This window comes from Bactrocera oleae, chromosome 2 (assembly GCF_042242935.1).
Source record: "Bactrocera oleae isolate idBacOlea1 chromosome 2, idBacOlea1, whole genome shotgun sequence".
Taxonomy (NCBI): Eukaryota; Metazoa; Arthropoda; class Insecta; order Diptera; family Tephritidae; genus Bactrocera; species Bactrocera oleae.
In genome coordinates, this window is record NC_091536.1 from 36,342,141 (window position 1) to 36,368,512 (window position 26,372).

The window sequence follows — 26,372 nt, forward strand, 5'->3', positions numbered from 1 at the left end:
GCTACCAAATCCATTCTGACAAGTTAGAGTCTGTTCAAAAACAATTTTTAGTTTTCGCCTTAGCGCATTTCCGATGGGATTGCAGGGTAAGTCTACCTCCATACACTATTCATTTAAAACTTATTAATCTACCTACACTTTCTAGTCGTAGGGAAATGCTTGGCGTAATATTCTTAGTGAAATCTTGAACGGAGCAGTTAGCAGTTCTTTTCTCTTGGCTGAAATTAAATTTAATATCCCGGTTCGCTTTTCGAGGCAGTTAAGACCTTTACTGTTAAAATCCTGTAGATCAAATTTTGAACTAAACGAACTATTACGCCGTATATGCCATAATTTTAATTCTCATTCAGCACATTTGACTTAGCTGACTCACTTTTCAAAAGTAACAAAGACTTTATTGTTTTCTCTTAATAAATGAAAATGTAATAATTTATTATCTCGTAACTACAATATAAATCTTAGCTGTTGAAATTTTTGTTTCTGTAGCTGAGCAGTTTTAGATCTCAATACTTAAAAAACTCTGTTGCCTTTTCTGACTCGGCTAGGAGGAGGGTAATCGTTGGGTTATTATTATCAAAAATGAAAGAGCGTGTTTCTCTAATAAAAGTGTATCTTTTTGTCTAAAATGGATAAAATTAGGTAAAATCTTGACCTAGGCCCCATATAACTAACATAATATCACGATTTTCAAACATCCTGCTGGCTTCATGTACATATATTGGTGATGGTAAGTGTACCTTAATAAACCTCGGGAGCATATTCTTAGTATATGGCATGTTAGTAGTATGTGATAATGCCAAACATTGATAAAATCGGGTTAATACTACGCCCAATTCCCATACACTGCTTATAATGATTGTCGTTTTTTATACTCTCGCAACATGTTGCTACAGAGTATAATAGTTTTGTTCCCCTAACGGTTGTTTGTATCACCTAAAACTAATCGAGTTAGATATAGGGTTATGTATATATAAATGATCAGGATGAAGAGACGAGTTGAAATGCGGTTGACTGTCTGTCCGTCCGTCCGTGCAAGCTGTAACTTCAGTAAAAATTGAGATGTCTTTATGAAACTTGGTACACATGGTACCATAAGACGGTTGGTCGGTTGGACGGATGATTATATCGGGGAAAAACTTTGCGTGAATAATACGTTTAAAGTATGCCACCTTATGATCAAAAATTGTCTAAATCGAACCAAAACTGTTCAAGCCCATAAATATGTGGACCCCAGTGCCTATAGTTGACCTTCTACCGAAAATTTTAGTCAATCCACAAAGAAATCTCAAACGAGTATACCATTTGACTTCGCGAGGGTATAAAATGTTCGGTTACATCCGAACTTAGCCCTTCCTTACTTTTTTTTTAATTTTGGGAGTACAAAATGTTCAGTTACACCTGAACTTGGCCCTTCCTGACTTGTTTCATTTATGCTCTATCTTGTAGGGTGCGGTCAACTCCTCGTTCGCTACAGATTCGCAGAATTATATTAGCAATTACTTACTGTGAGCGTATTTTGTTGTCATGAACGGGTTTTTAAAAAGAAACAGCTACAAAGTTTAATTACAGCAAGGTGACGCTGATTATGTCCAAAAACATAGTATTTATTTTGGTTTTATAACTTAAGTTGATACTAAATCTAGTTACAATAATTGCTTACTATCTAATTTTGGCATATAATTATAATGAATATGTTTAATAATTATTTATTTATCCAATTCAATATTATTTTAGAAAATTTTCTGTATTTTTGATTTTTAATTATTTTATTTTTATGGATACAATTTCAACAATAGTTCATCTAATATGTATGTAGTTATATCAAGTGTACATTTTATGTGTTTTTCCATAACTCTTAACATATGTTCATTTGTAACTCATATGTCAGAGGCTATGCAAGCGCGGGGTCACACACTTGTGCTGCTAGTCCCGTTGAACGATTCTAATTAAGAACAAGTAAGGAAGGGTTCGGTTGTAACCAAATATTTGATACTTTTGCAACTTACAAGGATCAAAGACGGTGAATTCAATATTCATCTTTGGACGAAGTCGTGAATGGATAACAATCAAATGTGGAATCTTATTACTTAATATTGACGGTTATGTACACACTTAGTTTTTTTTACCATATTTTAATCGTTATTAATTTTAATCCCATTATGTGCCAACAATAGAGAAAGGGTTGGGCTAGTTGCACAAACTTTTGACATTACTCATGTATACTCTATACTACTATACTGTACTATATATGATGCCGGATCTTCGGAAATTTATACTTTAATTATATAGAGTCTAGATCAAGTTTTCACCCGATTTTGTTCATTTTAGGCATAAAGATACACTGTTATGAGTAAAACATGCTCTCTCACTGTCATTGAGAGAACTCACATAGTGGCCGATGTATACGGTATAAAGTCACCGAGAAGGAAGATATATTATTGAAATTCGGTCCTTTCCTGATAATGGTATGTCTAATTGTTAAAAAAAAGTGTTGAATTGGGTAAATATTTCCTTTAGCCCCCTTATACTTAATCTAAAGATTTGAGAGCTTGCGATTGACTTCATTCCGCATATACTGGTCAATATGTGAGTTATCTTAATAAAAGTTTGTAAACGTGTTTTCTAATAACGGTGAACCTTTGTGCTGAAAATGAACTGGGTCGAAACTCGCCCTAGCCCCATATACCTAATATCAAGCCTTTCAAACATACTGCTAACTTTACTCCATATACTCGTATATTGGTCATGGTATGTGAGGTACCTTAATAAAACTCAGAGAGCACCTATTCCTGTTAACAATATGTGGTATTGCCAAAAATAGATAAAATCGTGTCAATACTATTATATATATACCTAATAAAAGATTTTCAAACTTCCGGGTGGCTTTAATACTTAGTAAAATTAGCTGAAGGTGTAATATTGGATATACGATACACCCTATTTTGTTTTTACACGGCAGATTGGTTCCAGAAAAAAACGTGGTCGTATTAAAATTTGTTAAAGGGAAATGAAAATTTTTCAAGCACAAGTAAGAGTTTTTTCTTATCAAATAACATATAATATATAATGTTTATTAACACAAGCATATTTATTGAAGAGTAAAAAAAGATATGTACTCCGAGCTTAAACGTAATGTAAATTAAATATTAGGTTAAGTAAAAAGTTCGTTCGGTTTTTATCTAAGAGATGGCGTTATTGTCCATACTATACGGCGCTGAAAACGTGTTTATTCGCTAAAAGTTTGTCTTTGACAGTTTTTCGATTTATTGACGAAGTACGTTGTGAGCGCTCGTCAAAGATGGACACCAGCAAAGAGAAAATTCGCTGTATTTTACAATTTTTCTTCGATCAAGGCGAAAAAGCAGCCAAAGCGACTGAAAAAATTAAATAAGTTTATGGGCTCGATACTGTAAATGAACGTGTAGCTCAAAAGTGGTTTGCTAGGTTCCGTTCCGGTAATTTCGATGTCAAAGATGCAACACACGTCGGCAGGCCTGTCGTCGAAAATTGCGATAAAATCATGAAAATAGTGGAAACAGACCATCACGTGAGCACTTATTTAATTGCTGAGGAACTAAAGATAAGCCAGAAAACCGTTTGGAACCATTTGTCTAACCTTGGATTCAAAAAGAAGCTCGATGTTTGGGTGCCACACGAACTAACGCAAAAAAACATGATGGACCGAATTTCCATCTGCGAATCGCTGCTAAATCGCAACAAAATCGACCCGTTTCTGAAGCGGATTGTGACTGGCGATGAAAAATGGGTCACTTACGACAACATCGAGCGCAAACGGTAGTGGTCAAAGCTCGGGGAAGCGGCCCAGACGGTGGCCAAGACCGGATTGACGGCCAGGAAGGTTTTGCTGTGTGTTTGGTGGGATTGGCAAGGAATCATCTTCTACGAGCTGCTCCCCTATTGCCAAACGCTCAAATCGGCCCTCTACTGCCAACAACTGGACCGCTTGAAGGCAGCACTCATTCAGAAGAGGCCATCTTTGATCAACAGAGGCCGAATTGTGTTCCATCAGGACAACGCCAGGCCACACACGTCTTTGGTGACTCGCCAGAAGCTCCTGGAGCTCGGATGGGAGGTTCTAATGCACCCACCTTATAGTCCGGACCTGGCACCAAGTGATGAAGTTGGCATCTCGTTGGCAACAAGTTTACGAACAAAACGGCGCACATTGGACTTAAATCGGACAAATGCACACAAAGTTATCATCTTTTAAAAAATCAATAAAAAAAACCGAGCGAACTTTTTACTTTACCAATATATGGCAAGTTCAGAAACTAAAAACAATCATGTAAAACAGCAATAATAACTGAATGAATATAACATATTTTTTGGCTTTTTTGGAGTTGGATAAACAAATTTGCCAATAAAATATGTCTTTACCAAGCACGTCTGATTGCACTGATATTTCACAAAATATTAATACATTTTAAATTTGCTTATATAAGGTATGGAACGACTTGGCGCATTTTAAGTCGAGAGCATGAATTGAAACCGTAAAAATACTGCTTTTGCAAGAACTCTCTTCGCTCTATGGGTTGTTGAAAAGTTCCAAGAAGATCCGATGTATTTTGTTCTGCGATGAGGCCCATTTCTGGCTCTATGGGTATATAAACAAAAAACATTGCTGCATTTGGGACGAATATAATCCTAAAGAGATTCAAGAGCTGCCATTTCATGGAGAAAAAATAATGATTTGGTGTGGTTTGTGGGCTGGTGGAATCATCGCTCCATATTTCTTCAAAAATGATGCCGGTGAGAAAGTCCCCGTCAATGGTGACCGTTATCGCGCCATGTTAACCGGCTATTTGAAGCCTTAAATTGAAACTCTTGATCTCATCGACATTTGGTTTCGACAAGACGGCGCCACTTCCCAAGAATCGCTTCAATCATTGGGTTTATTGAGAGAATACTTTAAGCCACCAATATCCTGGGATATCATGCCGTTAGACGTTTTCCTGTGGGGATATGTAAAGTCTAAAATCTATGCGGACAATCCCGCTTCGATTAAGGTCTTGGAGCAAAACATCACGCGTGTTATTCGCCAGTTACCAGTCGAAATGCCCGAACGAGTCACCGAAATTTGGACTCAACGGAGGGACTATCTGAGACGTAGCCGCGGCCAACATTTGAAAGAGATAATGTTCAAAAAATAAATGCTAAAGAATGTTCTTTCGAATAATAATAAACAATCCCCATTAAATTAAAATTGTCTGTGTTTTTTTCTTTAAAAAGTAGTGAACAAATTTGTATAAAATATATTGGGCTAACCGCTTTTTGTGAGCTTTTATGACTTAACACTACGAACAACTAAAAGGAAAATACGCTTGTTGTGTACACTTTTTTCTGTTTATTTAGTTAACCATTTAGGTTCACTAATCATTTCAACCGAAACAAATTTAAATTTATCCAATCCAATCCAAGGGGAATCCGGAAAAGGGTCGTTGAAACTCGTACTCGGAAAAAAGAAGTTGACGTGGCTTAGATTCGAATGTTTAAGCTTGATGTGGCGCTCAGGCCCGTAGACGAAAACGAATGTTTTTGCGAAAAAGTCTAGGATCGCTGTATTAGCGGTCTAATAAGCGAATGGTGTTTAGCGATGATCCCGTCCTTTTTGTTAGGTGTCTTCGTGCATGTTGTACTCAGAGGTTGAGTGTGGTGGTGTCATCATGTGTAGTGTTCTCAAATGTTGAGTCCGGTGTGGTGTGTTTCATTAGGGTGTGCCAGTTTTACACAAGTAGAGTGGTGTGTATATGTAGGGGTGGCTTATCTCATTTGAACATCCTGGGCCCCCTAGGCGAATATTTTGCCTAGTATTACACGTATATGCTTATATTGCATGTATTTCGGCGTACTGCTGGTTGAGTAGCCGAGGGCGGGGCATACATGGGGATTGAGTTATATCCATATTTACATGTATGGGCAGAAGGCATATTCGGTATGCATTTTGCTGTGCGTGCAAAAGATATGTAACTTAATTTTGCAGGTTTTGAGGTTGTATGCGCTTTTCATACTTATTGTATTGCGGTTGTTTCTTTTATAATTTTATTATCTGTACTGTTTGTTTAACATTTCTTTACCATCGGTTTATTACGGTTAGCGACTCCACGCCTGGCTCAGATATGGCCTGAATGGGGGCTCCTTTGAAACCTTTGAAGAGGGATCTTGCGAGAGTGAGATTTGTGATTTTCGCCCACTTTTTGAAGTGAGGTTTACAACTTTTACAAGTGTTTCCCATAAACTACCCGTTTGATGAGCGCTTAGATAGTTGCGATAAGTGCGACCTTTGCTTTTTGCCAGTCTGGGTGCTTCACTGTATCACATTGCAAGTATGGTGACCCTTAACTTTAATTTTGAATTGTATTTGATTGTGAAAATTTAAGCAACTATGAGACACTATAGTAAGAGAAATGTCGATTTTTGGACATTCTATAACAATTACTCGTATGTTGCGGACGATATTATGTATGGAAGTGGGCGGTTGTGGCCAAGAATCGGTAGATTCTGATATCGTTAAGATTGTTTGAGGACTGTGATCATTTTTCTAAGTGAAGAATAATTAGGATTTTCGCTTGTATCATAATTGGCGAAAGCCATCCTGCGGGGTCAAAAATGTTATTGCGGATATTGATTCAGTAGGATATGAAAGCTGATCAGATATCGCATTCCATTGGATCCCCTGTAGTTTTATGTTGTACTGCCCTTTTAAAATTTAAGGAAATTAGTGTACAACAAATTTTCTTTTCGAATACTTAGTAATAAATCTCGATGATTTGGTTGAATTATAGATATTTGTGTTTTTAACACTGTAGTTTTCAGAAGAAACTCTGACATGGTTTTTTGTGCCAATTTGTAGAGTGTTGGAAGATTGTGGCTTTGGTGGTAGTCGTACGACGTACCGGCTATTATTTGATCGAGTAGTTGTGGCTTTGTAGAAGTCTTTACAATACTGATCTTCTGGGGTTGTAATTGATATGAGGGGGCGTTTTTCCAACTCCCGAAATTTTTTCAATTGTGAATTGAGGTATTCGTTTGAGATTTCCTCAACCTGAGTAGTCATGGTTGTAACTGGTTCCGTAACTAGTCCACTTATGATCCAACCGAAACTAGTATTTTGTGCCAGAAGTGTATTTGAAATTTTCTCAATACCTTCGAGTATTATCTGTGGTATGAGATCGCTGCCTAATAGAAGGTCTATTTGAGCGGGAGTGTTGCAGTTGGGATCTGCTAGCTTTAGGTGTGAAACCTTTTGCCAATGCTTGCTATTTATATGATAGCTTGGAAGCATATTTGTAAGTTGCGGTAAGACTATAGCTTCTGCTTTAATTCTCTTATCCGCTTGGGGGGAAATTAAGGTAATGGGGCAGATTTTATTAGAGTTTTGAACTACTCTTCCGCCCATTCCTGTAATTTCAAAGTTGGCTTGTTTTGTTGGCAGTTGTAGCCTATTTTGAGCCCTAGACGCTATGAAAGATCGTTGTGATCCTTGGTCTATTAAGGCCCTAAGTTTAAACAGTTCTCCTCGGTGTTCGATGGAGATGACTGCTGTGGGTAGTAATACCCTATTTTGTATTTCGCTGTGTAGCGTTTGAGTTTTTTGTGCCTTTGAGCAACATGGTGTCTTTTGGCAATTTTTGGGATTTCGGTTTTTGGGAGTTGTTGTTACCACTAAACCTGTGGTTCTTTTTGTATAAGCGCTTCTTTGGGGTGATATGGGAAATTTGCTGTAATGAAGCATTGAGTGGTGTCTTTTGTGACAATATAGGCAATTGAATTTGCTTTTACAATTTTTATATGTATGCGCATGTGACAAGCAATTTGTACATAATTTTTTTGATCTCACGAAATAGTTTCTTTCTATAATTTTTAATTTTTTGAATTTCTCGCAAGATTGTAGTTTATGCCCTCTCGTGCATAGTTCGCATGACGTATGATTATTTTGTTCGGATGTGAACGATTGAGATTTGTAAAAGCTTCTGTTTAATTTATTTTTGCTACTAGCTTGGGGTCTATTGAAGCTTCTTTTTTGGTCGTGTTGTACATTTTTTGTTTTAATTAGCTTTTTGTCTACCCTTTCAGCGATTTCGTACTGGGTAGTTAGAAAGTCTTTCATTTGTTGCCACGTGGGGCATTTATTTCGTGATGGGAGCGATTGCTCCCATAAAAGTAACGATTTTTCTGGTAATGCTGCGGTGCATATATTTACCAGAATAGGGTCCCAGCAGTCTGTGGGAATATTTTGAGTCGATAGAACCGACAAACAATTAGAAACAGTGGATTGTAGTCTAACAAATTCTTCACTTGTTTCTTTTTTAATCTTAGGCAAGTTTATTAGTGTCGTTACTTGTTTATCGACCAATATTCTTTCATTTTCATATCTTTCTTTTAGAGCTTCCCAATCTAAATTGAAATTGTCGTCATTTAGTGCGAACTGTTTGACTATGACGCCTGCTTGACCTTTAGTTTTGTATCGGAGGTGATACAATTTTTGCGCTTTTGATAATTTTGGATGGTTGATGTATACGGCAGTGAACATGTCCCGGAAGGACGGCCATTCTTCATAACCTCCATAAAATATTTCTGTGTCACATGCGGGCACCTCGAGATGGATGCCTGAACTCGCCTCTTGACTTTGAATTTGTGGCAGCTCTACTCTCGGATGTGGAGTAGGTGCCATCGCTTTTATTAGCTTTAATTGATCAGAAATCATAGCTTTTGTTTCTTCGTACTGGTCTAAGCAGTTTTCGTAAAGTGCGTAAGCCGATGATTTAAAATCGTGTGGTAGATCTGAATTGTCTACTATGGCGTCATGAGCCGTTTGGAGACGAGTCCAAAAATTGTCAATATTTTGTTTTTTTATTTCCAATAACGATTCAGAGATGTCTTGAATCGGTGAAGATGAAAATCGAGTGCAGTAGCGTGTTAATCTGTCACTCTCAGAAATGAATTTGGTGGCACACATATTTTTGCCTTTTATTTGCTTTGTGGTAACCTGTCTTGCGCGTGTAGCTTCTGCAGGTGTAATTTGATTTTTATCGTCATTAACCATTTTTGTTATGTTATTTACCGAATACTCTTTTACGTATACTTGTATACGAGTTTTTTTCGGACTAGATAAATATTTAAATGCGAAATAAATTTTTTAATTTGTAAATTATTTTAAATATTTTGTTGTGAGTGTAATTTAAATTTTCTTAATTTTATTATTAAGAATCGCTCTTTTAATTTAACAATATTTTTTATGTCCTTATTGTTGATGTATTTAGGTACACCCTAATACACGGACTTGTTAGTATATATTTATGTGCTCGTGAAATTGAGAGCTCGTTGAAGAGATCAATACACTTTGTACATAAGTATGCACGGATTGTTTGTGCGTATGTATGTATATTTTCTAATGCAATTGAGAGCTCGTTGTAGAGATCAATTTGCTTTTACTTTTGTGTACGCAATCCTGCTTGTTTGTTACAAGGGGTATTGCGGGGTGTATGCCAATGTGGACTTTAAAAATATGTTTATTTTTGTTTTTAATAAATTATTTATTATTTTTAATTTTTTGATATCTACAAGCAATTGTAGTAGTGTTAATTTTTCCACAACGTTTATTGTTTTATTTTTCATGCAATTTTACAACTTTTTATATTGTAAATTTTCAATGTGTAATTGACCCAATGTATATAGGGTATATAAGCATAGGCATAGATTATATGCCGTATGTATAAATACGTATGTTCGCACTGCGAAGAGAGCGCGAAAGCGAAGTGAATAATGTGCAGGTATTATCCCTTACGCAATTATGTTTATATGTACTTATATTAAAGTAAGTATAGATATAATAGGTATGCATATATGTATGTTAGGTTTGTTTTTTCTCTTTGTTTTCCTTTTATATTTTATAATTTTGATTTGGTCTTTTGCTTACGTATTTTATGCAATCCTGCTTATTGTTTTTTTTTTTTTTTTTTTTTTAAGATAAGGGGTATTGCTTGAGAAATGTGCAAGTATATGTACTTGAATTTGTTTTTTGTGTTTGTTAATAGGTGTGTTGGAATACACAAAGGTAAGCTTATAAGGAGTTTATTTATTACTTCTTTTTTTTTTTTTTTTTTTTTTTTTTTTTTTTTTTTGTTACAATTTTATGTTTACTAATCAACTGTAACCTTTAACATACATAAATGCATGACGACATGAAATAGGAAAAGATACGACTCACTTTATGCTCCCTCAAGGGTTTTTTGAGGGGATAATATATGTATGTACGAGTGTGTGTTCCTTTGTTGTCAATTCCTTTTCCTCTACTTCCAGTTGTGCCTGGTTTTAGTGAGTGTTGCTCTTGTTTTTATCTTTTGTTTTAAATGTGCGCCCGTATAAATTGTTGGTATTTATGTATGTTTACTAGGTATTTTAATATTTCGCGCCCGAATTGGGTTTTTGGGTTTTTGAACAATTTTGCTTGCACACATGTATGTATGTATGTATGTACATATGCATATTTTTATGTCACTGCACCCGTTTGCTTTGCCACTTTTGTTCTGTTCTTTTTGCGTCACTACATTTTTTTATTTTATTTAATCACCGCACTTTGTATATTTTTATATGTGTAAGTTATTATGTTTTTTTTTGTTTTGTTTTTCCAATAGTGCCTTTCTGTGAGGCTCGAAGGACCATGAACAAATTTGTATAAAATATATTGGGCTAACCGCTTTTTGTGAGCTTTTATGACTTAACACTACGAACAACTAAAAGGAAAATACGCTTGTTGTGTACACTTTTTTCTGTTTATTTAGTTAACCATTTAGGTTCACTAATCATTTCAACCGAAACAAATTTAAATTTATCCAATCCAATCCAAGGGGAATCCGGAAAAGGGTCGTTGAAACTCGTACTCGGAAAAAAGAAGTTGACGTGGCTTAGATTCGAATGTTTAAGCTTGATGTGGCGCTCAGGCCCGTAGACGAAAACGAATGTTTTTGCGAAAAAGTCTAGGATCGCTGTATTAGCGGTCTAATAAGCGAATGGTGTTTAGCGATGATCCCGTCCTTTTTGTTAGGTGTCTTCGTGCATGTTGTACTCAGAGGTTGAGTGTGGTGGTGTCATCATGTGTAGTGTTCTCAAATGTTGAGTCCGGTGTGGTGTGTTTCATTAGGGTGTGCCAGTTTTACACAAGTAGAGTGGTGTGTATATGTAGGGGTGGCTTATCTCATTTGAACAAGTAGGAAACCTCAAAATAGATCACCCTATGGGTTAAATTGCATTTCTAAACTACTAAAGCTATCATAACCAAATTCACTCAAGACAAATCCTTGTAGCACTCCTACCGATAGTGTGAAACGGGTGGAATCGGGTGATAACCCCACCCACTCCCCATATAACGGTTTTGATTAAAACTAACTAAAAGTGCGTTAACTTATTAAATAAATAGTACAGATAAGCTTTATAAAAGCCAATACAAAAATTAGTCACCTTTAGGGGGAAACCCAAACTCGGTATATGGTATTCTTCGCATATTCCAATAGTATAATGCGAAAATTGGGAAAATCGGACTACAACCACGCCTACTTCACATACAACGCAATTTTAAATACCATCTGATTCCTTCACTTTTCGGTTAACAAATCAAGAAGCAATTAATATAACCGCATAAAACTTTCTACGAATAGTGCCTTTAAAGTATTCCAGATAATTACTAAAAATTGTCCAAATCGAACCAAAACTGTTCAAGCGTGTGATGTATAATATAAATTCAGAGAGGATTCTGATAATAGAACGTTCGTATGTCCAAAATGGGTTGAATCGTGTCAATACTTCCCTTAGCCCCCAAATACCTAATAATATAAAGATTTTCGAACTTCCGGAACTATATACCGCACATATCGGCCAAATATGTGAGTTATCTCAGTGAAAAAGGTGGCAATATTTCAAGCTGTAATTTTTTGGCTGCGAACTTTTGTGTTTTATTTTACAAAATTCTTCAATTTTAATTAATTTTTTTAGTGATTTAATACAACATTTAGTGATTTCACTCTGAGTTGCACGCTAAGTATTAAAGTTTTGTGCATTATCTAAAAGTTTAAATTTTTGGTGCCGAGTCAGCTTTTGGTTTCATTTTGTCTCAGTGCATCTAAAACTGCTAAAACGCTATATTCTTCATATAAATCATACACTTCAACTGAGGAAAGGTGTCTGTTGCAAACAGACCTAAACAATTTGGTTGCATGGTGTGATAGAAATGATTTGCCATTGAATCTCAATAAATGTAAGACGATGTGCTTTTACCGTAGATCTGTGCACCCCTCTTCTTATGTAATAAAACACCATATTCATCATTCAACATCCATTCTGACAAGTTAGAGTCTGTTCAAAAACAATTTTTACTTTTCGCCTTAGCGCATTTCCGATGGAATTGTAGGGTAAGTCTACCTCCATACACTATTCATTTAAAACTTATTAATCTACCTACACTTTCTAGTCGTAGGGAAATGCTTGGCGTAATATTCTTAGTGAAATCTTGAACGGAGCAGTTAGCAGTTCTTTTCTCTTGGCTGAAATTAAATTTAATATCCCGGTTCGCTTTTCGAGGCAGTTAAGCCCTTTACTGTTAAAATCCTGTAGATCAAATTTTGAACTAAACGAACTATTCCGCCGTATATGCCATAATTTTAATTCTCATTCAGCACATTTGACTTAGCTGACTCACTTTTCAAAATTAACAAAGACTTTATTGTTTTCTCTTAATAAATGAAAATGTAATAATTTATTATCTCGTAACTACAATATAAATCTTAGCTGTTGAAATTTTTGTTTCTGTAGCTGAGCAGTTTTAGATCTCAATACTTAAAAAACTCTGTTGCCTTTTCTGACTCGGCTAGGAGGAGGGTAATCGTTGGGTTATTATTATCAAAAATGAAACAGCTTGTTTCTCTAATAAAAGTGTATCTTTTTGTCTAAAATGGATAAAATTAGGTGAAATCTTGACCTAGGCCCCATATAACTAACATAATATCACGATTTTCAAACATCCTGCTGGCTTCATGTACATATTTTGGTGATGGTAAGTGTACCTTAATAAACCTCGGGAGCATATTCTTAGTATATGGCATGTTAGTAGTATGTGATAATGCCAAACATTGATAAAATCGGGTTAATACTACGCCCAATTCCCATACACTGCTTATAATGATTGTCGTTTTTTATACTCTCGCAACATGTTGCTACAGAGTATAATAGTTTTGTTCACCTAACGGTTGTTTGTATCACCTAAAACTAATCGAGTTAGATATAGGGTTATGTATATATAAATGATCAGGATGAACAGACGAGTTGAAATGCGGTTGACTGTCTGTCCGTCCGTCCGTGCAAGCTGTAACTTCAGTAAAAATTGAGATATCTTTATGAAACTTGGTACACATGGTACCATAAGACGGTTGGTGTTGCAGATGGGCGTAATCGGACCACTGCCACGCCCACAAAACCCCATTAATCAAAACAAATAAATTGCCATAACTAAGCTCCGCAATAAGATACAAGACTGTTATTTGGTACACAGGATCACACTAGGGAAGGGCACGCGCAGTTAAATTTTTTTTTGAAGTGGACGTGGTCCCGCCCCTAATAGATTTAATGTGCATATCTCCTAAACTATTAAAGCTATAATAACAAAATTCACTGGCAGCAAATGTTTTTAGCACCTCTACCTACGGTGTGAAAATGGGTGAAATCGGGTGACAAGCCCGCCCACTCCCCATATAACGGTACTGTTAAAAAATACTAAAAGCGCGATAAACCAAGCACTAAATACGCCAGAGACATTAAATTTTATCTATGGGATGGTATGAGATGACTTTATAGGAACCGCGTTCAAAATTAGTCAGTGGGCGTGGCACCGCCCACTTTTAGATAAAAATCCATATCTTGGGATCTGCTTAACCGATTTCAACCAAATTCGGTGCATAACGTTCTTTTCATATTTCTATTTTATAGTGCGCAAATGGGAGACATCGGACTACAACCACGCCTATTTCCCGTACAACACCATTTTCAATTCTATCTGATTGTTGCACTTTCCACTATGCATATCAAGGAACAATGATTATATCGGGGAAAAACTTTGCGTGAATAATACGTTTAAAGTATGCCACGTTATGATCAAAAATTGTCTAAATCGAACCAAAACTGTTCAAGCCCCTAAGTACTAAATATGTGGACCCCAGTGCCTATAGTTGACCTTCTACCGAAAATTTTAGTCAATCCACAAAGAAATCTCAAACGAGTATACCATTTGACTTCGCGAGGGTATAAAATGTTCGGTTACATCCGAACTTAGCCCTTCCTTACTTTTTTTTTTTTTAATTTCGGGAGTACAAAATGTTCAGTTACACCTGAACTTGGCCCTTCCTGACTTGTTTCATTTATGCTCTATCTTGTAGGGTGCGGTCAACTCCTCGTTCGCTACAGATTCGCAGAATTATATTAGCAATTACTTACTGTGAGCGTATTTTGTTGTCATGAACGGGTTTTTAAAAAGAAACAGCTACAAAGTTTAATTACAGCAAGGTGACGCTGATTATGTCCAAAAACATAGTATTTTTTTTGGTTTTATAACTTAGGTTGATACTAAATCTAGTTACAATAATTGCTTACTATCTAATTTTGGCATATAATTATAATGAATATGTTTAATAATTATTTATTTATCCAATTCAATATTATTTTAGAAGATTTTCTGTATTTTTGATTTTTAATTATTTTATTTTTATGGATACAATTTCAACAATAGTTCATCTAATATGTATGTAGTTATATCAAGTGTACATTTTATGTGTTTTTCCATAACTCTTAACATATGTTCATTTGTAACTCATATGTCAGAGGCTATGCAAGCGCGGGGTCACACACTTGTGCTGCTAGTCCCGTTGAACGATTCTAATTAAGAACAAGTAAGGAAGGGTTCGGTTGTAACCAAATATTTGATACTTTTGCAACTTACAAGGATCAAAGACGGTGAATTCAATATTCATCTTTGGACGAAGTCGTGAATGGATAACAATCAAATGTGGAATCTTATTACTTAATATTGACGGTTATGTACACACTTAGTTTTTTTTACCATATTTTAATCGTTATTAATTTTAATCCCATTATGTGCCAACAATAGAGAAAGGGTTGGGCTAATTGCACAAACTTTTGACATTACTCAGGTATACTCTATACTACTATACTGTACTATATATGATGCCGGATCTTCGGAAATTTATACTTTAATTATATAGAGTCTAGATCAAGTTTTCACCCGATTTTGTTCATTTTAGGCATAAAGATACACTGTTATGAGTAAAACATGCTCTCTCACTGTCATTGAGAGAACTCACATAGTGGCCGATGTATACGGTATAAAGTCACCGAGAAGGAAGATATATTATTGAAATTCGGTCCTTTCCTGATAATGGTATGTCTAATTGTTAAAAAAAAGTGTTGAATTGGGTAAATATTTCCTTTAGCCCCCTTATACTTAATCTAAAGATTTGAGAGCTTGCGATTGACTTCATTCCGCATATACTGGTCAATATGTGAGTTATCTTAATAAAAGTTTGTAAACGTGTTTTCTAATAACGGTGAACCTTTGTGCTGAAAATGAACTGGGTCGAAACTCGCCCTAGCCCCATATACCTAATATCAAGCCTTTCAAACATACTGCTAACTTTACTCCATATACTCGTATATTGGTCATGGTATGTGAGGTACCTTAATAGAACTCAGAGAGCACCTATTCCTGTTAACAATATGTGGTATTGCCAAAAATAGATAAAATCGTGTCAATACTATTATATATATACCTAATAAAAGATTTTCAAACTTCCGGGTGGCTTTAATACTTAGTAAAATTAGCTGAAGGTGTAATATTGGATATACGATACACCCTATTTGGTTTTTACACGGCAGATTGGTTCCAGAAAAAAACGTGGTCGTATTAAAATTTGTTAAAGGGAAATGAAAATTTTTCAAGCACAAGTAAGAGTTTTTTCTTATCAAATAACATATAATATATAATGTTTATTAACACAAGCATATGTATTGAAGAGTAAAAAAAGATATGTACTCCGAGCTTAAACGTAATGTAAATTAAATATTAGGTTAAGTAAAAAGTTCGTTCGGTTTTTATCTAAGAGATGGCGTTATTGTCCATACTATACGGCGCTGAAAACGTGTTTATTTGCTAAAAGTTTGTCTTTGACAGTTTTTCGATTTATTGACGAAGTACGTTGTGAGCGCTCGTCAAAGATGGACACCAGCAAAGAGAAAATTCGCTGTATTTTACAATTTTTCTTCGATCAAGGCGAAAAAGCAGCCAAAGCGACTGAAAAAATTAAATAAGTTTATGGGCTCGATACTGTAAATGAACGTGTAGCTCAAAAGTGGTTTGCTAGGTTCCGTTCCGGTAATTTCGATGTCAAAGATGCAACACACGTCGGCAGGCCTGTCGTCGAAAATTGCGATAAAATCATGAAAATAGTGGAAACAGACCATCACGTGAGCACTTATTTAATTGCTGAGGAACTAAAGATAAGCCAGAAAACCGTTTGGAACCATTTGTCTAACCTTGGATTCAAAAAGAAGCTCGATGTTTGGGTGCCACACGAACTAACGCAAAAAAACATGATGGACCGAATTTCCATCTGCGAATCGCTGCTAAATCGCAACAAAATCGACCCGTTTCTGAAGCGGATTGTGACTGGCGATGAAAAATGGGTCACTTACGACAACATCGAGCGCAAACGGTCGTGGTCAAAGCTCGGGGAAGCGGCCCAGACGGTGGCCAAGACCGGATTGACGGCCAGGAAGGTTTTGCTGTGTGTTTGGTGGGATTGGCAAGGAATCATCTTCTACGAGCTGCTCCCCTATTGCCAAACGCTCAAATCGGCCCTCTACTGCCAACAACTGGACCGCTTGAAGGCAGCACTCATTCAGAAGAGGCCATCTTTGATCAACAGAGGCCGAATTGTGTTCCATCAGGACAACGCCAGGCCACACACGTCTTTGGTGACTCGCCAGAAGCTCCTGGAGCTCGGATGGGAGGTTCTAATGCACCCACCTTATAGTCCGGACCTGGCACCAAGTGATGAAGTTGGCATCTCGTTGGCAACAAGTTTACGAACAAAACGGCGCACATTGGACTTAAATCGGACAAATGCACACAAAGTTATCATCTTTTAAAAAATCAATAAAAAAAACCGAGCGAACTTTTTACTTTACCAATATATGGCAAGTTCAGAAACTAAAAACAATCATGTAAAACAGCAATAATAACTGAATGAATATAACATATTTTTTGGCTTTTTTGGAGTTGGATAAACAAATTTGCCAATAAAATATGTCTTTACCAAGCACGTCTGATTGCACTGATATTTCACAAAATATTAATACATTTTAAATTTGCTTATATGAGGTATGGAACGACTTGGCGCATTTTAAGTCGAGAGCATGAATTGAAACCGTAAAAATACTGCTTTTGCAAGAACTCTCTTCGCTCTATGGGTTGTTGAAAAGTTCCAAGAAGATCCGATGTATTTTGCTCTGCGATGAGGCCCATTTCTGGCTCTATGGGTATATAAACAAAAAACATTGCTGCATTTGGGACGAATATAATCCTAAAGAGATTCAAGAGCTGCCATTTCATGGAGAAAAAATAATGATTTGGTGTGGTTTGTGGGCTGGTGGAATCATCGCTCCATATTTCTTCAAAAATGATGCCGGTGAGAAAGTCCCCGTCAATGGTGACCGTTATCGCGCCATGTTAACCGGCTATTTGAAGCCTTAAATTGAAACTCTTGATCTCATCGACATTTGGTTTCGACAAGACGGCGCCACTTCCCAAGAATCGCTTCAATCATTGGGTTTATTGAGAGAATACTTTAAGCCACCAATATCCTGGGATATCATGCCGTTAGACGTTTTCCTGTGGGGATATGTAAAGTCTAAAATCTATGCGGACAATCCCGCTTCGATTAAGGTCTTGGAGCAAAACATCACGCGTGTTATTCGCCAGTTACCAGTCGAAATGCCCGAACGAGTCACCGAAATTTGGACTCAACGGAGGGACTATCTGAGACGTAGCCGCGGCCAACATTTGAAAGAGATAATGTTCAAAAAATAAATGCTAAAGAATGTTCTTTCGAATAATAATAAACAATCCCCATTAAATTAAAATTGTCTGTGTTTTTTTCTTTAAAAAGTAGGAAACCTCAAAATAGATCACCCTATGGGTTAAATTGCATTTCTTCTAAACTACTAAAGCTATCATAACCAAATTCACTCAAGACAAATCCTTGTAGCACTCCTACCGATAGTGTGAAACGGGTGGAATCGGGTGATAACCCCACCCACTCCCCATATAACGGTTTTGATTAAAACTAACTAAAAGTGCGTTAACTTATTAAATAAATAGTACAGATAAGCTTTATAAAAGCCAATACAAAAATTAGTCACCTTTAGGGGGAAACCCAAACTCGGTATATGGTATTCTTCGCATATTCCAATAGTATAATGCTAAAATTGGGAAAATCGGACTACAACCACGCCTACTTCACATACAACGCAATTTTAAATACCATCTGATTCCTTCACTTTTCGGTTAACAAATCAAGAAGCAATTAATATAACCGCATAAAACTTTCTACGAATAGTGCCTTTAAAGTATTCTAGATAATTACTAAAAATTGTCCAAATCGAACCAAAACTGTTCAAGCGTGTGATGTATAATATAAATTCAGAGAGGATTCTGATAATAGAACGTCCGTATGTCCAAAATGGGTTGAATCGTGTCAATACTTCCCTTAGCCCCCAAATACCTAATAATATAAAGATTTTCGAACTTCCGGAACTATATACCGCACATATCGGCCAAATATGTGAGTTATCTCAGTGAAAAAGGTGGCAATATTTCAAGCTGTAATTTTTTGGCTGTGAACTTTTGTGTTTTATTTTACAAAATTCTTCAATTTTAATTAATTTTTTTAGTGATTTAATACAACATTTAGTGATTTCACTCTGAGTTGCACGCTAAGTATTAAAGTTTTGTGCATTATCTAAAAGTTTAAATTTTTGGTGCCGAGTCAGCTTTTGGTTTCATTTTGTCTCAGTGCATCTAAAACTGCTAAAACGCTATATTCTTCATATAAATCATACACTTCAACTGAGGAAAGGTGTCTGTTGCAAACAGACCTAAACAATTTGGTTGCATGGTGTGATAGAAATGATTTGCCATTGAATCTCAATAAATGTAAGACGATGTGCTTTTACCGTAGATCTGTGCACCCCTCTTCTTATGTAATAAAACACCATATTCATCATTCAACATCCATTCTGACAAGTTAGAGTCTGTTCAAAAACAATTTTTACTTTTCGCCTTAGCGCATTTCCGATGGAATTGTAGGGTAAGTCTACCTCCATACACTATTCATTTAAAACTTATTAATCTACCTACACTTTCTAGTCGTAGGGAAATGCTTGGCGTAATATTCTTAGTGAAATCTTGAACGGAGCAGTTAGCAGTTCTTTTCTCTTGGCTGAAATTAAATTTAATATCCCGGTTCGCTTTTCGAGGCAGTTAAGCCCTTTACTGTTAAAATCCTGTAGATCAAATTTTGAACTAAACGAACTATTCCGCCGTATATGCCATAATTTTAATTCTCATTCAGCACATTTGACTTAGCTGACTCACTTTTCAAAATTAACAAAGACTTTATTGTTTTCTCTTAATAAATGAAAATGTAATAATTTATTATCTCGTAACTACAATATAAATCTTAGCTGTTGAAATTTTTGTTTCTGTAGCTGAGCAGTTTTAGATCTCAATACTTAAAAAACTCTGTTGCCTTTTCTGACTCGGCTAGGAGGAGGGTAATCGTTGGGTTATTATTATCAAAAATGAAAGAGCGTGTTTCTCTAATAAAAGTGTATCTTTTTGTCTAAAATGGATAAAATTAGGTGAAATATGGACCTATTCCCCATATAACTAACATAATATCACGATTTTCAAACATCCTGCTGGCTTCATGTACATATATTGGTGATGGTAAGTGTACCTTAATAAACCTCGGGAGCATATTCTTAGTATATGGCATGTTAGTAGTATGTGATAATGCCAAACATTGATAAAATCGGGTTAATACTACGCCCAATTCCCATACACTGCTTATAATGATTGTCGTTTTTTATACTCTCGCAACATGTTGCTACAGAGTATAATAGTTTTGTTCACCTAACGGTTGTTTGTATCACCTAAAACTAATCGAGTTAGATATAGGGTTATGTATATATAAATGATCAAGCTGTAACTTCAGTAAAAATTGAGATATCTTTATGAAACTTGGTACACATGGTACCATAAGACGGTTGGTGTTGCAGATGGGCGTAATCGGACCACTGCCACGCCCACAAAACCCCATTAATCAAAACAAATAAATTGCCATAACTAAGCTCCGCAATAAGATACAAGACTGTTATTTGGTACGCAGGATCACACTAGGGAAGGGCACGCGCAGTTAAATTTTTTTTTGAAGTGGACGTGGTCCCGCCCCTAATAGATTTAATGTGCATATCTCCTAAACTATTAAAGCTATAATAACAAAATTCACTGGCAGCAAATGTTTTTAGCACCTCTACCTACGGTGTGAAAATGGGTGAAATGGGTGAAATCGGGTGACAAGCCCGCCCACTCCCCATATAACGGTACTGTTAAAAAATACTAAAAGCGCGATAAACCAAGCACTAAATACGCCAGAGACATTAAATTTTATCTATGGGATGGTATGAGATGACTTTATAGGAACCGCGTTCAAAATTAGTCAGTGGGCGTGGCACCGCCCACTTTTAGATAAAAATCCATATCTTGGGATCTGCTTAACCGATTTCAACCAAATTCGGTGCATAACGTTCTTTTCATATTTCTATTTTATAGTGCGCAAATGGGAGACATCGGACTACAACCACGCCTATTTCCCGTACAACACCATTTTCAATTCTATCTGATTGTTGCACTTTCCACTATGCATATGAAGGAACAATGATTATATCGGGGAAAAACTTTGCGTGAATAATACGTTTAAAGTATGCCACGTTATGATCAAAAATTGTCTAAATCGAACCAAAACTGTTCAAGCCCCTAAGTACTAAATATGTGGACCCCAGTGCCTATAGTTGACCTTCTACCGAAAATTTTAGTCAATCCACAAAGAAATCTCAAACGAGTATACCATTTGACTTCGCGAGGGTATAAAATGTTCGGTTACATCCGAACTTAGCCCTTCCTTACTTGTTTTTTTTTTTAATTTCGGGAGTACAAAATGTTCAGTTACACCTGAACTTGGCCCTTCCTGACTTGTTTCATTTATGCTCTATCTTGTAGGGTGCGGTCAACTCCTCGTTCGCTACAGATTCGCAGAATTATATTAGCAATTACTTACTGTGAGCGTATTTTGTTGTCATGAACGGGTTTTTAAAAAGAAACAGCTACAAAGTTTAATTACAGCAAGGTGACGCTGATTATGTCCAAAAACATAGTATTTTTTTTGGTTTTATAACTTAGGTTGATACTAAATCTAGTTACAATAATTGCTTACTATCTAATTTTGGCATATAATTATAATGAATATGTTTAATAATTATTTATTTATCCAATTCAATATTATTTTAGAAGATTTTCTGTATTTTTGATTTTTAATTATTTTATTTTTATGGATACAATTTCAACAATAGTTCATCTAATATGTATGTAGTTATATCAAGTGTACATTTTATGTGTTTTTCCATAACTCTTAACATATGTTCATTTGTAACTCATATGTCAGAGGCTATGCAAGCGCGGGGTCACACACTTGTGCTGCTAGTCCCGTTGAACGATTCTAATTAAGAACAAGTAAGGAAGGGTTCGGTTGTAACCAAATATTTGATACTTTTGCAACTTACAAGGATCAAAGACGGTGAATTCAATATTCATCTTTGGACGAAGTCGTGAATGGATAACAATCAAATGTGGAATCTTATTACTTAATATTGACGGTTATGTACACACTTAGTTTTTTTTACCATATTTTAATCGTTATTAATTTTAATCCCATTATGTGCCAACAATAGAGAAAGGGTTGGGCTAATTGCACAAACTTTTGACATTACTCAGGTATACTCTATACTACTATACTGTACTATATATGATGCCGGATCTTCGGAAATTTATACTTTAATTATATAGAGTCTAGATCAAGTTTTCACCCGATTTTGTTCATTTTAGGCATAAAGATACACTGTTATGAGTAAAACATGCTCTCTCACTGTCATTGAGAGAACTCACATAGTGGCCGATGTATACGGTATAAAGTCACCGAGAAGGAAGATATATTATTGAAATTCGGTCCTTTCCTGATAATGGTATGTCTAATTGTTAAAAAAAAGTGTTGAATTGGGTAAATATTTCCTTTAGCCCCCTTATACTTAATCTAAAGATTTGAGAGCTTGCGATTGACTTCATTCCGCATATACTGGTCAATATGTGAGTTATCTTAATAAAAGTTTGTAAACGTGTTTTCTAATAACGGTGAACCTTTGTGCTGAAAATGAACTGGGTCGAAACTCGCCCTAGCCCCATATACCTAATATCAAGCCTTTTAAACATACTGCTAACTTTACTCCATATACTCGTATATTGGTCATGGTATGTGAGGTACCTTAATAAAACTCAGAGAGCACCTATTCCTGTTAAGAATATGTGGTATTGCCAAAAATAGATAAAATCGTGTCAATACTATTATATATATACCTAATAAAAGATTTTCAAACTTCCGGGTGGCTTTAATACTTAGTAAAATTAGCGATACACCCTATTTTGTTTTTATACGGCAGATTGGTTCCAGAAAAAAACGTGGTCGTATTAAAATTTGTTAAAGGGAAATGAAAATTTTTCAAGCACAAGTAAGAGTTTTTTCTTATCAAATAACATATAATATATAATGTTTATTAACACAAGCATATTTATTGAAGAGTAAAAAAAGATATGTACTCTGAGCTTAAACGTAATGTAAATTAAATATTAGGTTAAGTAAAAAGTTCGTTCGGTTTTTATCTAAGAGATGGCGTTATTGTCCATACTATACGGCGCTGAAAACGTGTTTATTCGCTAAAAGTTTGTCTTTGACAGTTTTTCGATTTATTGACGAAGTACGTTGTGAGCGCTCGTCAAAGATGGACACCAGCAAAGAGAAAATTCGCTGTATTTTACACTTTTTCTTCGATCAAGGCGAAAAAGCAGCCAAAGCGACTGAAAAAATTAAATTAGTTTATGGGCTCGATACTGTAAATGAACGTGTAGCACAAAAGTGGTTTGCTAGGTTCCGTTCCGGTAATTTCGATGTCAAAGATGCAACACACGTCGGCAGGCCTGTCGTCGAAAATTGCGATAAAATCATGAAAATAGTGGAAACAGACCATCCCGTGAGCACTTATTTAATTGCTGAGGAACTAAAGATAAGCCAGAAAACCGTTTGGAACCATTTGCCTAACCTTGGATTCAAAAAGAAGCTCGATGTTTGGGTGCCACACGAACTAACGCAAAAAAACATGATGGACCGAATTTCCATCTGCGAATCGCTGCTAAATCGCAACCAAATCGACCCGTTTCTGAAGCGGATTGTGACTGGCGATGAAAAATGGGTCACTTACGACAACATCGAGCACGAACGGTCGTGGTCAAAGCTCGGGGAAGCGGCCCAGACGGTGGCCAAGACCGGATTGACGGCCAGGAAGGTTTTGCTGTGTGTTTGGTGGGATTGGCAAGGAATCATCTACTACGAGCTGCTCCCCTATTGCCAAACGCTCAATTCGGCCCTCTACTGCCAACAACTGGACCGCTTGAAGGCAGCACTCATTCAGAAGAGGCCATCTTTGATCAACAGAGGCCGAATTGTGTTCCATCAGGACAACGCCAGGCCACACACGTCTTTGGTGGCTCGCCAGAAGCTCCTGGAGCTCGGATGGGAGGTTCTAATGCACCCACCTTATAGTCCGGACCTGGCACCAAGTGATGAAGTTGGCATCTCGTTGGCAACAAGTTTACGAACAAAACGGCGCACATTGGACTTAAATCGGACAAATGCACACAAAGTTATCATCTTTTAAAAAATCAATAAAAAAACCGAACGAACTTTTTACTTTACCAATATATGGCAAGTTCAGAAACTAAAAACAATCATGTAAAACAGCAATAATAACTGAATGAGTATAACATATTTTTTGGCTTTTTTGGAGTTGGATAAACAAATTTGCCAATAAAATATGTCTTTACCAAGCACGTCTGATTGCACTGATATTTCACAAAATATTAATACATTTTAAATTTGCTTGTATGAGGTATGGAACGACTTGGCGCATTTTAAGTCGAGAGCATGAATTGAAACCGTACAAAATACAGCTTTTGCAAGAACTCTCTTCGGTCTATGGGTTGTTGAAAAGTTCCAAGAAGATCCGATGTATTTTGTTCTGCGATGAGGCCAATTTCTGGCTCTATGGGTATATAAACAAAAAACATTGCTGCATTTGGGACGAATATAATCCTAAAGAGATTCAAGAGCTGCCATTTCATGGAGAAAAAATAATGATTTGGTGTGGTTTGTGGGCTGGTGGAATCATCGCTCCATATTTCTTCAAAAATGATGCCGGTGAGAAAGTCCCCGTCAATGGCGACCGTTATCGCGCCATGTTAACCGGCTATTTGAAGCCTTAAATTGAAACTCTTGATCTCATCGACATTTGGTTTCGACAAGACGGCGCCACTTCCCAAGAATCGCTTCAATCATTGGGTTTATTGAGAGAATACTTTAAGCCACCAATATCCTGGGATATCATGCCGTTAGACGTTTTCCTGTGGGGATATGTAAAGTCTAAAATCTATGCGGACAATCCCGCTTCGGTTAAGGTCTTGGAGCAAAACATCACGCGTGTTATTCGCCAGTTACCAGTCGAAATGCCCGAACGAGTCACCGAAATTTGGACTCAACGGAGGGACTATCTGAGACGTAGCCGCGGCCAACATTTGAAAGAGATAATGTTCAAAAAATAAATGCTAAAGAATGTTCTTTCGAATAATAATAAACAATCCCCATTAAATTAAAATTGTCTGTGTTTTTTTCTTTAAAAAGTAGGAAAACTCAAAATAGATCACCCTATGGGTTAAATTGCATTTCTTCTAAACTACTAAAGCTATCATAACCAAATTCACTCAAGACAAATCCTTGTAGCACTCCTACCGATAGTGTGAAACGGGTGGAATCGGGTGATAACCCCACCCACTCCCCATATAACGGTTTTGATTAAAACTAACTAAAAGTGCGTTAACTTATTAAATAAATAGAACAGATAAGCTTTATAAAAGCCAATACAAAAATTAGTCACCTTTAGGGGGAAGCCCAAACTCGGTATATGGTATTCTTCGCATATTCCAATAGTATAATGCGAAAATTGGGAAAATCGGACTACAACCACGCCTACTTCACATACAACGCAATTTTAAATACCATCTGATTCCTTCACTTTTCGGTTAACAAATCAAGAAGCAATTAATATAACCGCATAAAACTTTCTACGAATAGTGCCTTTAAAGTATTCCAGATAATTACTAAAAATTGTCCAAATCGAACCAAAACTGTTCAAGCGTGTGATGTATAATATAAATTCAGAGAGGATTCTGATAATAGAACGTCCGTATGTCCAAAATGGGTTGAATCGTGTCAATACTTCCCTTAGCCCCCAAATACCTAATAATATAAAGATTTTCGAACTTCCGGAACAATATACCGCACATATCGGCCAAATATGTGAGTTATCTCAGTGAAAAAGGTGGCAATATTTCAAGCTGTAATTTTTTGGCTGTGAACTTTTGTGTTTTATTTTACAAAATTCTTCAATTTTAATTAATTTTTTTAGTGATTTAATACAACATTTAGTGATTTCACTCTGAGTTGCACGCTAAGTATTAAAGTTTTGTGCATTATCTAAAAGTTTAAATTTTTGGTGCCGAGTCAGCTTTTGGTTTCATTTTGTCTCAGTGCATCTAAAACTGCTAAAACGCTATATTCTTAATATAAATCATACACTTCAACTGAGGAAAGGTGTCTGTTGCAAACAGACCTAAACAATTTGGTTGCATGGTGTGATAGAAATGATTTGCCATTGAATCTCATTAAATGTAAGACGATGTGCTTTTACCGTAGATCTGTGCACCCCTCTTCTTATGTAATAAAACACCATATTCTGAAGCAAGTTTTTAACTATGTTGATTTGAGAGTTAATATGGACACTAAGCTTAATTTTTG

The 26,372-nt window shown here is 36.1% G+C and overlaps 3 pseudogenes; all 3 read left to right on the top strand.

Moving 5' to 3' along the window:
- The first annotated feature begins 4,658 nt into the window (after nt 1–4,658).
- Nucleotides 4,659–5,171, top strand: LOC138858866 (uncharacterized; annotated as a pseudogene).
- A 12,482-nt stretch (nt 5,172–17,653) lies between these two features.
- On the top strand, nt 17,654–18,254 carry LOC138858867 (uncharacterized; annotated as a pseudogene).
- A 6,353-nt stretch (nt 18,255–24,607) lies between these two features.
- Nucleotides 24,608–25,120, top strand: LOC138858868 (uncharacterized; annotated as a pseudogene).
- The last annotated feature ends 1,252 nt before the right edge of the window (nt 25,121–26,372 follow it).